The sequence below is a fragment of the Canis lupus genome, chromosome 15, assembly GCF_003254725.2.
Source record: "Canis lupus dingo isolate Sandy chromosome 15, ASM325472v2, whole genome shotgun sequence".
NCBI lineage: Eukaryota > Metazoa > Chordata > Mammalia > Carnivora > Canidae > Canis > Canis lupus.
In genome coordinates, this window is record NC_064257.1 from 4,878,896 (window position 1) to 4,891,240 (window position 12,345).

Genomic DNA, 12,345 nt, shown 5'->3' on the forward strand with positions numbered 1-12,345 from the left:
AAGTCATCGACACCTCTCTGTGCCTCAGTGTCCCCCCTCGTGCAATGGAGAGTGTGATCTCTCTTTGACAACCGCGGCGACAAACTCACTAGCAGCTCCAGCTTCGAGCTGCTCGGGGCCAGGTGGTGGCTGACTCCAGCCCCGAGCAGGGGTGCCCGGCACAGGCCTCAGGGTCCCTGAAGCAGGCGGGGGTCTTGGGGACCGCTCAGCGAGGGGAGCGTTGCTCACCTAGGCCACAGGAGCCTAAAGGTGTGTCATTTCCTGGCTACACGTGGCTGCACTTCAGAGGCGAGGGCGGCGGGTGGGAGACATCCCCAGGCCCAGGGTAATCTGGGGACCTGCCTCATTTCTCCGTCTCCCCGCTGAAGTCACCGTCACACTCCCTGAGTCACCAAAGCACCAGCTGCCCACAGGCTGCATGGGGAGGGACGTGCGCCCACTACAGGGGGCCCTGCGGATGTTTGTGGGCTCACAACATGCGGACCCCATCGCTTTAGTCCAAGGCCCCGGATCGGGTCCGAGGAGGGCCCTCCCCAACCCCTGGAGGGCTCTGGCCTAATAGCTTCCTCCAACCCACTGCCCTGACGCCCGGCTGCCCAGTCCGGAGAGAGACAGGCAAGATGGGGAGCGGCCCTCATAGACCCTGTGTAACTCGGACCCAGGGAGGAAGCCACGGTCTCTCCGTCAGTGACAATTTAAGAATTTAGGCCCATGGTTCGTCTTGGCTGCACACTGGAGTCGCTTGGGGGAGCCTTAGGAAGAAGCACCAATGTCTACATTCGCCCCCGGATGCTGATTTGTATGGTGGGATGCAGGCGTCTTACAACACCCTCCCCTACCCCTACCCCCCCCCACCCCGTCCCGTGACTTCGGTATGCAGCAAAGGCTGGAAAACAACTCAATTATTTAAAAATCTCTCTCTCAAAAAAAATAAAAATAAAAATAAAAATCTCTCTCTCTTTGGGGATCCCTGGGTGGCTCAGCGGTTTAGCACCGCCTTCAGCCCAGGGCGTGATCCTGGAGACCCGGGATCAAGTCCCGTGTCGGGCTCCTTGCATGGAGCCTGCTTCTCCCTCTGCCTGTGTCTCTGCCTCTCTCTCTCTCCCTGTGTGTCTCATAAATAAATAAAATCTTTTAAAAAATAATAAAAATCTTTTTTTTTCTACTTATTTTGAATGTCTCCTGTGTGTCAGGCTGGGCTGCGCCGAGCTGAACAGGAGTCTGGCCCTCGACCTGCACAGGGCTGGCATTGTAGTGCAGAGCCACGAAGGAAGCAAGAAAATGGATAATTTCCGATGGTCACGGTACCAGGGTAGACTGATTTGGGGAGGGAACAAGAGGGGCAGAGAAGGTTTTCCGAGCAGGTGATGTGTGCACCAAGACCGAAATGACGGGAAAGGGACAGATGGGTATTAGGTGGTGCAGCAGTTCTCAGGGTGTCGTCTGGGGATTTGGAGACCCTTCCTTCCCACCCTGCAGGTGGAAACACCGCCAAGACACTACGTGCTCCTTCTACTGGTCGCCTCTCAGGAGCATACGAGGGTTTCCCCCATGACATCATTGCTCCGACTGCTGATTGGACATGTGCTTGTGTAGGCTCAGGTTTTAAAACATTCTTAGATTTAATGTCCATATTGGTAAATACCGATAGATAGAACTCATGGGAACACAAACAGAAGCTCTTTGGGGTCCTTACACATTTTTAAAAAGATTTATTCATTTAGTTTAGACACGTAGGGGAGGGGTGGAAGGAGAGGGAGGGAATCTCAAGCAGACCCCACCCCACCCCACCCCACCCCTGCCGCCGTCGCCACCTAGCAGGGAGCCCGATGCCAGGCTCGATTCCAGGACCCTGAGATCATGACTTGAGCTGATGCCCAACCGACTGAGCCACCCAGGTGCCCCTCAGGGCCTCAATTTTAAGAACCTAATGGGGTCATGAGACCAGAAAGCTTGAGAACTGCTGCTCTGGTGGAAAAGGCTTCCAGAAGGTCCTGAGGTGGCACCAGGAGCAGGAAGGCCAGGTGACCGGATGGAAGAGAGAAAGTGTCAGTGGCCGATGAGGTGGGAGGTGAAGGGGAAGGTCGAAGCCAGGCATGCAGGGACCTGGAGAGAGGACTACCCCAGGCAGAGGAGGACGGAGAGGCTCTCCGGGTATGAGGTCAAAAACCACCCAGGGCTCCAGTGGGGGAGACAGAGGGAAGAGCATTCCAGAGAGATTTGGAAGGCGGGGTCAACCAAACCGGTAATAAATGTAGAGAGAGACTGGCTTCAAGTCGCTAGCCACGCACCAGGGTAGGGGGCGCGGGAGCTGCAGGAGTTCTGGGGTGGCTGCTGGGGGACAGAATAAGAGTAGTGTCGGGGGAGGGGGACATCCAGCCGGTTTCTGGCCAGATGGCTTTGGATGTTGCCCTAGGTGGTCAGCACTGGAGCGATGAAGCTTTGGGAGGATGTGTGCAAAGACCAGAAGAGACATCGGACAGACCTTCTGGGGTCTCTCATCCTGTATGACGTGAACCGGAAGGTCCCGGGGGCCAGGAGCCAAGGAAGGAGGGGGACCAGGAAGACAGGAAGGTCTGGGCCGCTAAGGGTGCGGAGGGGTCACGGAGGGCGAGCAGTGCAGGCTGTGACCTCTGACCTCTGTAAGAGAGGTCCTGGGCCTGTGGGCGAGCTAGCTCACCAGGGCTGAGGGGTGACTGGGGGGCAGGACGCAGGCTTTCAAGAAGGGACGGGAGAAGACAGCTTGAAGGAGATGCAGAGGGTCTTTTAGCGCGGGGGGGTGGGGGTGGGCGGGGGACATGGGAACCGTTTGTGTGGATGGTTGGTGACACGGAGCCCCGGAGCTCAGGACCCGGCCAGGCAGTCACAGGGGTTCGGGGGGAGCACAGGGAGTAGAGGGGGCACCCTCTGGGTGGCAGGTAGGAGCAAGGTGGTGTGCTGTGGGCGATCAGCCCGTGGGGGCTTGAAGAGAGAGGGAGGTGTGGACGGCCACCAAGGAGGCTGGTCTCACGGCAAACCTGGCTGGGGACCTCCCTGCCCCCGCACCCAGAGTGGCCTCTGGAGGGGGGGGAGGTTGCTCAGAAAACACGGCACACTGACTTAAGAAGTGCTTCCCTTCAAAGAGCTTCTAGTACCTTCCCTGAAAGTTTTTCCCAGTTGTCTTGTCCTCACTGGGAGGGAATGGATGGAAGAGGGACTAGGGTGAGAATTAACGTCCCACTTGGTGTGGGGAAATGGATGCTGGGGGAAGGGAAGCCCTCACCCTACTCCTGAACTCCTAAAGCAGCCGTCCGGGCTCCCCAGTGGGGACCGCAGAGGAGGGGGGGTAGGGGGCGCCTTCGGCACAATCCCTCTCCCTCCTCCCCCTCCTCCAGGCTCCAGGTTCACCGCCTGGACTCCTCTTACCTGCTCCCCACTCTGCACCCCCACCCCGCTGCAGCGTGGTCCCAGGGTGGCGGCCCTGTCCACCCCTCACAGATCTGTCTTTCCTTTCCTGCTGTCTCTGCCCCCGGGCTCCGTCCTGCCAGTCCACCCTCTGCCAAGACAGTCGCTCTACAACAGAGCCCTTGGGACACCCGGGTGGCTCAGCGGTGGAGCGTCTCCCTCTGGCTCAGGGCGTGACCCTGGGGTCCTGGGATCGAGTCCCGCATCGGGGTCCCCGCTGGGAGCCTGCTTCTCCCTCTGCCTGTGTCTTTGCCTCTCTCTGTGTCTCTCATGAGTAAATGGATAAAATCTAAAAAAAAAAAAAAATTTAATTCAAATAAACTAGAGCTCTAACCATGTGGTCCTCCTACCCCTGGCGTCTTTCAGACTCCCAGGGTGTCCAGGTAGAAACCCAAACTCTTGATGAGACCAGCGTGATCTTCATGGCCCCTCATTAGCCTGCTGACCCCCCAACCCCTGTTAATGTCTCAACGCACTCTTGAGGTCCCCCCTCCCCCAGGCCCCTTTGTTCAGGCCTCTCCTGGGCTCTGCTGGGTGGGGGATGGGAGGGTTGGGGGCTTCTGTTGGGAAGTCCTTCTCCCTGTGTCCCCCTGGGGAGGTTCTATTTGCCTCTGTGGCTCAGTTGAAACATCACCTCCTCCCTGAAGCCTCCTTGACCACCAAGCCATGCCGCCTCCCTCATCTCAGTCCCCCCAGTATCACACCCTCCGGGGGAAGAGCCCATCCCGCTCTGCGGCAACCGGCTATTTGTACATCCATCTCCTCTCCTGGGCTGTGAGCTCCTCCGGAACAGGGGCCAGGGCTGAGCCTGTTACGTCCCAGCAAGAGGAACAGAGTCGGGAGCCTCACGGGCACCGGAATGAATGAATCGATCAATCAGTGTTCTCGGGGATCTTGTGTCATCAGCGTGGGAAGTACGGCCATCGCTTGTCTTTACATATAGAAGGGAAAACCCCAAACTGTGTCATCTGGTTTCACACGCTCCAAAAACGCGTAGGGATGCAAAGACCCAGGGAAGGGGCTCTGCAGCACGCGAGGGGGAGGACTGGGCTCCCGGGGCAGGAGGGTGCACACAGCACAGCACCCTGCTTGCAGGTGCCCCTGCAGAACCCTCCACGAGGCCGTCAGCCAGCACCACTGGGGAGTCCCACCCTGCCAGCTAGGCCTTTGGACCCGCAGGCCCAGGGAGTGCCGGTGGGGAGGCCAGGAGGCCCTACGGTCCTCAGCTCAGGCTGGCACCAGTCTGCCCTGCCCGGAGGCAGGGGGCTGCTCGGAATGAACCCTGCTCGAGAGGCCCTGGCTCCCCAGCCTGCGTGACAGCCCAGACAGTTACAATGGTTGTGCACAGTCACATCTGCAGGTAATTTCTGCATCCATCTGCATTGGCACGGATTGCAGTCAATTAATTAGAACAACACCCTCTGTCCCAGCGCCATCTCTGGGCAGGGAGGGGCCCCGCGTCCCCCGGAGAGCACGATGCTCAGGCTCCGCGTCGGAACCGCTGTCTCCCAGCGGGCTCTAATTGCATTAGGGGGAACCATGAGGTCAGCGGGCATGCTCGTCCCGGGCGGCCTGGCCTCCAGCCGCCTGGGTGCGTGCGCAAGGAGCTCCCCGGCCGTGCTGCCTGACATTTGCAATCGTTTAATGGGAACAAGTTCCATCTTTGAGCTCTGCTCAGCCTTTCATACAGCAGCCAAACTGTCCACCCCGGACGGGACATAAATCCTGCTGGCGAGTCACTGTTCCCCTCCCGGAGCGGCTTCGTTCCCAGAGCTCGCCCGGGCAGCTGTTTGCACCCCAGCGCCCCGGTTTGGGGCAGGCCCCGGGGAACACATGGGGTGCAGAGGAGAGAGCGCTGTATCGCCAGCCGAGGAGCAGCATTCCAGGCTGGGTAAGCTACTTGGCTCTCAGAGCTTTGGTTTTCCCGTTTGTAAAGGGGGATGTTCACCTGCTTCTCTTAATTGTCCTAAGAACGAAAGGCCCCAACCAAGTATGCCTGACACCCTGCAAGCGCTAGGCTACAAACGTACAGTTGATAGGGACGTCGATCCAGGTCTGTCACTCAGGTGATCCGGTGACTTTATTTTTCTCTCTGCTGGGCCATCCATTTTTTAAAAAAAAAATCCGCCATGAAAGGGCCAAGATTCCCTGACACCAGCCCAGCTGAGCTTCCGGGTGTATCTCAGCAGGGCGCAGGCACATCGTTTTAGGTTCTTCCTCTGTTTGGGGCCTTCCTTCTTTTTTTCTAGTCCACTCTCTCTTCCTCCAGGAAGTCCTCCCCTTTTCCCTCTCAGCTGGCTCACGTGTTCTGTCATCAGCTACTGATTCCCTGTCACTTACGACACGTATCTCAAAGTCGCCCGGTTCCTTGTCCATGACCTAGGATGGGCAGGCTCCCCGTCTCTCGTTCTCTGCTCTTCTCCAGAACCTGGTGGGTGCCCAGCACAGAGTAGATGCCCCACAGATGCCCTTTGTCAAAGGGGTGAAACGCAGACTTTGGGCCTGTGGGCAGGTGTAGGCTGGGGGCCCCTAAGTGGTAACCTACCTCCGCCTTGGACAGCCCCTCTGCCTGCACCCACACCCAGCCCGCGTGGACTGTCTCCAGGGCCCGTGATCTCACCATCATCCTCTGGCTTCTGTTCCAGTTTTGAAGCCCCCGTTGGTCAGGAAGTTCTTTGCCATGTCTGCCTAAACCTCCAAGAATAACTTAAGCCTGTTGTCCCAGAGCCAGGCAGCATGGAGGCAGGCGGGCGCCCTCCCCAAACACCTCTCCTCACTTCCCCAAGGCAAAGACGGCACCAGGGACCAGGGCAGGATAGCAAGTGGGGGTGGGGGGGCGGGTTGGAAAAGGAACCGACAAATGTCAAGCACATGTTCCTGAGGAAATAGAATGTAGTTGTGGTGAGTGGGGCTTGGCCAGGCAGGGCTGCCTCTGACCAGAGCCTTAAGAGCATCCCTGGGGGAGAGGCATCGGCAAGGGGGGGAGCCCTCAAGCTGCGGCAGCCAGGCCTTCCCAGCGTGGCAGGTGCTTGTGGGTGCACGGTGTGAGGCGGCGGGGTCCCGGGATGCCTGCCGGGGGCCCCAGAGCCTTGGCCTTCCCAGGCTGGCGCTGAAATGAGGGCAGCCTGGCCTGCACGGAACACCCCAGAACCTGGGCCTGGACTGCTCACCCTCCAAAGGCCGGAAGCAGGGGCCTTGGGCAGGAGCGGCCCCCACTACAGCTGGACTGTGGACGGGCCGCCACCAGGCTCCCTATGCCCCCTGTGGTGTCCACTGTCACCCCCTGTGCGCAGGCCTTGGGGTGGCCCAGGGGAAGCAGCAGCTTCGCGGGGTGGGGAGCTGCAAACCATGCTCTCCTTCCCACCTCCTCCCTGCTGGAAGGGACCTTTGTGACCTCTCTGGTTTTCCTGAAGTCATGGTGGCTGCTCTGCCAGGGGGTGGGGGGTGGGACATGGTGAGTGCTCAGGCGGGGGCGGGGTGGGGGGTGGGAAAGCTCCGGACCAGGAGGCAAGGAACTTGCAGTCAGTGAGCCTCCAGGCTGGGTGACCCTGGACAAGTCTCTTCTCCCTGGGCCCTGGGTTATCCCAGTTGCACAGAGTGGGTGACAGCAGGGACCTTGAAGTGCTTTTTGGTTTTTACCGTGGAGGACACTGCAGTATTCCGGGAGAAATGCGAGTCAGAATGTCTGCAAGTCAGAGAGTGACAGGGCGGCAGGGGTCGCAGTGCGGGAGGGCCTGGGGTCACACTGCGCCCTGTGCCTCTGAGCACCTGCCCCACATCACGGCTGGAAGCCCCGGGCTGCCCCCCGCCCCCCGCCCCCCGGCACCTGTTGAGCTCAAGCACCGCGGGGATCCTAAGCAGGTTAGGACCCAAGGTCCGAGAGCAGCGAGCGCCCTCGGCGAGCGCCCTCGGCTGGACCGGCTGGACCGATGTCCACAGCCAGTTGAGGACTGGGGACAGAGGCTGCTGGTGGCTGGCTCTCGAAGAGGACGCGTACCAAGCGGAACCAGGTTCCCGGGGACGGTCCCCAGGAGGAGCAGTGTAACCTGTGCCTGGAGCTGTGCGTGGGGTGGGGGAGACCTGGCCTTCCCTTGGGGGGCTCCGGGGGCACCGTGCCCAGGGGTGGAGCGGCCCAATGGCCTCTGGGGGCCTGCAGGGGGGAGTGGAGGGAAGCTGGGAGCACGAACTCCCCCTGCCTTGGAGCACCCTGAGCCTTCGTGCCCAGCCTGTCTGCTCCGTCGCGGGGGAGCCAAGGTCGAAAGCGCCAGGCCAGCCCCCGCCTCCAGCCTCCAGCCTCCAGCCTCTGCCCTGGAAACCCCCTCATTCCGCACTATCCCCCTAATCCCAGTTAACAGCAGGCTGACCTCCTGCCTCCGTGGCCTCACGTTGAGCCTGCCCCGGTCCACACAGGCCTCCTTCGAAAAATAAATAAATACTTTCTCCATTATCCCATTAGCGGCTTCACAGGTTTTTTTTTTTTTTTTCTGCTATTAGTTCCCAACTCCAGTGAAAGTAGAAACACGTGTCCTGAAGAGTCTCCGTTGCCCGCCGGCCGCCGTGGGGCAGGCGCTGAACTCCAGGTAGGAGCTGCCCCTGGGGGGAGAGGGGTGCCCAACCCACCCGGTGCCCCACGAGTTTTGCCAACACCTGCATACACAGGGGGGGGGGGGCGGGCCGGGCCTCCACGCCCCAGACCAGGAGCCGGGGCATAGCAGCCTCTGCACGGTGCTCCTTACCCCTTACCTGCTGTGTGACTTCAGGCAACGCTCCTTGCCTCTCTGGGCCTGAGAGTCTTTTTTAAAATGCAAGTTATCATTCCAGTCCTGGAGGATTGGAGGATCGGAATCATCCGAGAGAAGAAGGAAGGGTCTTAAAATTTAGGCACATAGTGCTTTGCCCGGGGGTGGGGTGGGTGGGTGTTTGGGAAATATTTTTCTTTTCTGGCTTTTGCTCCTGCAAAATTTTTAAAAAACATTTTATTCATCTTTGAGAGAGAGAGAGAGAGAGAGAGAACGAGCAGGGGGAGGGGCAGAGGGACAAGCAGACTGCCTGCTGGGAACAGAGCTCCCCCGTCCCACGACCCTGAGATCATGACCTGAGCCAAAGCCAGATGCTTAACCGACTGAGCCACCCAGGTGCCCCTGCTCCTGCGGATTTAGAAAAGGAATCAGGGACGCCTGGCGGCTCCATGGTTGAGCATCTGCCTTGGGCCCAGGTCATGACCCTGGGGTCCTGGGATTGAGTCCCATGTCGGGCTCCCTGCATGGAGCCTGCTTCTCCTCTGCCTGTGTCTCTGCCTCTCTCTGTGTCTCTCATGAATAAATAAATAAAATCTTTAAAAAAGAAAAAAGAAAAGGAATCAGCCAGGCCTTCCCTTCGCATGCTGTCTGTCTGACAGCCCAAGGGAGGGGCCGGTGAAGCTCAGATACTCTTTGTTGGCCTGTCTGCCTTGCACTCAGTGCCCACCTCCACTTCTCATGGCCACAGCTCCCTGAGAAGGCTCTAGAATGCCAGATTGTTGGCTCCCTAGGTGGGGCGGGGAGCTGCCCAGCGGCCTCCTCGGTACCCCCGCAGGCTGTGGCACAGCGCAGAGGCAGGCTGGGAGCCGCTGGTGTGCTTGTCTCCCCTTCCATCTCTTGGCCGTTCCTCCCTTCCCCTGCCCGTGGCCCCAGGTGAGGCGCCCAGGTGTGCGGGGGTGAGGGCTGTGGCCAGCTACCCCCCGCCCCCACCCCCCCCCCCGCCCCCAGATGCGATCGGGTGGACAGGCAGCTCTATTAGTCCGAGCAGAGCCTGTCAGCAGCCGGGATCTTTCGACAGAGCCTGTGAGGTCACCGCTCTGCCTTCCAGGTCCTACTGAAGGAGGCCTGAGCCCCAGGGGAAGCCATCCCTGCCACCCTCTTGCACTATCGTGGCTCCCACCCACGTGCCCCTCCCAGCCATTCAGTGCCAAGCTTGAACTGGGACTCTTATTTATTTATTTATTTATTTATTTATTTATTTATTTATTTATCTATCTATCTATTTATTTATTTATTTATTTATTTAGATCTTATGTATTTATTCATGAGAGACACAGGCAGAGGGAGAAGCAGGCTCCATGCAGGGAGCCTGATGTAGGACTCGATCCTAGGACCCCAGGATCATGCCCTGAGCCAAAGGCAGACGCTCAACCACTGAGCCCCCAAGGTGTCTGTTTTTGTTTTTGTTTTTTTTTTAAGATTTTGTTTATTTGATAGCATGAGTGAGAGGCAGAGGGAAGGAGAGGGAGAGAACCTGAAGCAGCCTCTGCACTGAGCACAGAGCCTGACGTGGGGCTTGATCCCACAACTGAGAGATCCACGACCTGAGCCAAAATCAAGAGCCGGGCGCTCAGCCGACTGCGCCACCCAGGCGCCCCGAATTGTCACTCTTCTGGATTGGCTGTGTAACCTTAGGCAAGCCACCTAACTTCTCTGGACCCCCGATTTCCTCATCTTTGAAGAGCAGATAGCGTGTGGCCTTGCCGTGAGAGTCTAGTGAGACCATGTGCTAACGCAGCACCTGGTGCTTGGCGGGCCTCCTGAGGAGAAGCCGGTAGTGTTCTCCACCCCCGGGGCTCAGCAGCAGGAATCGTGGAGTGAGCCAACGACTGTGTGAATACATGCTCAGTCCTGGGGTCCACCCCCCTCTCCGGCCCAGGAGCCCTGGCCGCCCCTTCTTCCGGTTCCTGGGCAGGTGGGAGACGCTGTCAGCTTTGCCAAACTGCGGTTTCCTGATGGACGAAGGGCCACCCAGACACCTGGGAGCAGCAGGATGGTGATGCCGGGGTGGCCTCGGGGCCCCCGGCTGCCCTGGAGCGGGTTCCTGGCTGGCGAGCGGGACGTGCCCACCTGCACCGTCGTTCTGTCTGCTGAATTGGCCTCCTCTTACCCATCCCACGGCTCCTCCACGTTGGCTGCAGGCCCACACCTGGCCTCCCGTACCCTGAGACTGGCCCCGGGGCTGCTTCCCCCTCTGACCTGCTGGGCCGCTTGCCCAGTCACCCTTGGAGGGTGAGGCCTATGACCTTATCTCGCCCATGCTGGTCCTCAAGGGGGCAGAAGCGAGGGTTGAGGCTTCTCCCTCCCAGGATCTCCAGGATCTGGGGCTCTCTGCTGCAGGGGGGTGCCAGGGGGTGCCAGGGCATATGTGGGGAGGGTCTTGGAGTCAGCTGAGCACTTTGGCATGGTGTTCCTGGCAGGCTGGGATGGGGGTGGGTGGGCCCAGCCCCCTCTTGCCAGACATTGGTGGGGGGCTGGGCACAGCTTTGTGGGGAGCTGGCCTGGACATGGCAGGGAGGGGCTGGACCGCCTGACCTCCTGTGAGTCCAGAGGCTACAATTCATGAGTGATTCTCCCCTCTGAGCAGCTCTCCTGGGAAAGCAGGCAGGTCTGGGTCAAGGGGAGGGAGTCTGGTATGGACCATATTCAGGGGCGGATTAGCAGGGGGAACTGCTCCCACCAGCAGGGAGGGGAGAGATAAAGCCTGTGAGCTGGAGAAGGGGGCCCAGCACGGAGACATTCCCTCCCCTGACCCCCGGGCCCGTGCAGAGCTGGTGTCTGCAGTGGGGGAGGGGGGCCGCCCCCTTTCCCAGGGTACTGGCTGGGGGAGCCCAGCACTTTCTCAGGCCCTTTATTAAATTTCTCAGGAGCAAGAGGGGAGGTTATCCCTCCCCTTCTTTCCTGAACTCCCCTCCTTTTGTCTCCCTCCCCAGGAGGGTCGGAAAGGAGCTTTTCTCATTATTGTGGTTATTAAAAAATAAATGAGCCAGAGACACACACACAGAGACAGAGAGAGAGACAGAGGCAAGCAAAGAGAGACAAAGAAAGGCAGATAGAAGAGGGAGCTGGGAAGACAGACGGAAAGAGGTAGACGTAGAGACTTCGAGAGACAGGGAGAAAGAGCTGGGGGGGGAGGCGAGTGGAGGTAGCTTGGCCAAGTGGGAAGTAGGAGGCGGCTTTGGACGTGCACCTGCTTCTGGAGGCCCACCTGGTGAGCGGTCGTGTGGCCTTGTCCAAGCTCCTGCATCCGCTTGAGTCTCTGTTTCCTCATCTGCAAGCTGGAAATGACAGTTCTTACTTCGTGGCATCATCGTGAAATACAGAAATACGTCTGTAGGATACTGCGTGCAAAGCCTGGAATTTGATAGGCGCTCAGAACACGGCTTTAAACGTACAGTATATTGGGTGAAAAATAAATGAATGGATGGTCCATACCGCCTGTGTGGGGGGTGGGGATGGGGGTGGGGGCGGGTGCCTGGGGACCCCTCCACTGCCCCCACCCCGGGGCAGGGAAGGACAGTCTCTGGGGCCCGGTGCCCGCTCCTCGCTCCTCACCTCACCTCCGTGTGTCAATCCTTGACTACTGAGCGGAAAGCAAACGGGACTCAGAACGTCCACCTCAGGTTGTTTGTCTGGTTTGGGGTTTTTTTTGTTTTTTGTTTTAATCTCCCAAATGAAAGGACTTGGATACTGGGCTTTCGAAGTAAATAGACCTGGCAGTGAATTCCAGAAATTGCCTGTGGATTTTTTTTTTTTGAGCACGAAACAGATAATAATGTTCATCTTATAGGTTGTCCTTTAAATGGCTTTGCCGAGGTAGAAAATTCGCTTGTAAACCCCAGTCGCTTTAGGTGTCGGATCCCATGGTCTTCGGTGAATGCACAGAGCTGTGCGACCAGCACCACAGTCCGAATTCAGAATGTTTCCATCAACCCCCAAAATACCCCTCCTACCCATTTGTCGTCCCTCCCTGTTCCCATCCCGAACCCCAGGCAGCTACTCATCTGCTTCCTGTCTCTCTAGACTTGCATTTCTGGAGGATTCCTGTCCGCGGGCACATCCGCTGTGTGGTCTCAGTGGCTGGTGACAGCCCTCCCTGTTT

At 58.8% G+C, this 12,345-nt stretch overlaps 1 long non-coding RNA gene across 1 annotated transcript; it reads left to right on the plus strand.

Annotated features, from left to right (window-relative positions):
* Positions 1-5,051: 5,051 nt before the first annotated feature.
* LOC125752552 (uncharacterized) lies at positions 5,052-11,967 on the plus strand. The gene is made up of 3 exons (XR_007402365.1): positions 5,052-5,335; positions 7,939-8,024; positions 9,663-11,967. It is a non-coding gene; the product is annotated as an uncharacterized LOC125752552 (long non-coding RNA).
* Positions 11,968-12,345: the final 378 nt, after the last annotated feature.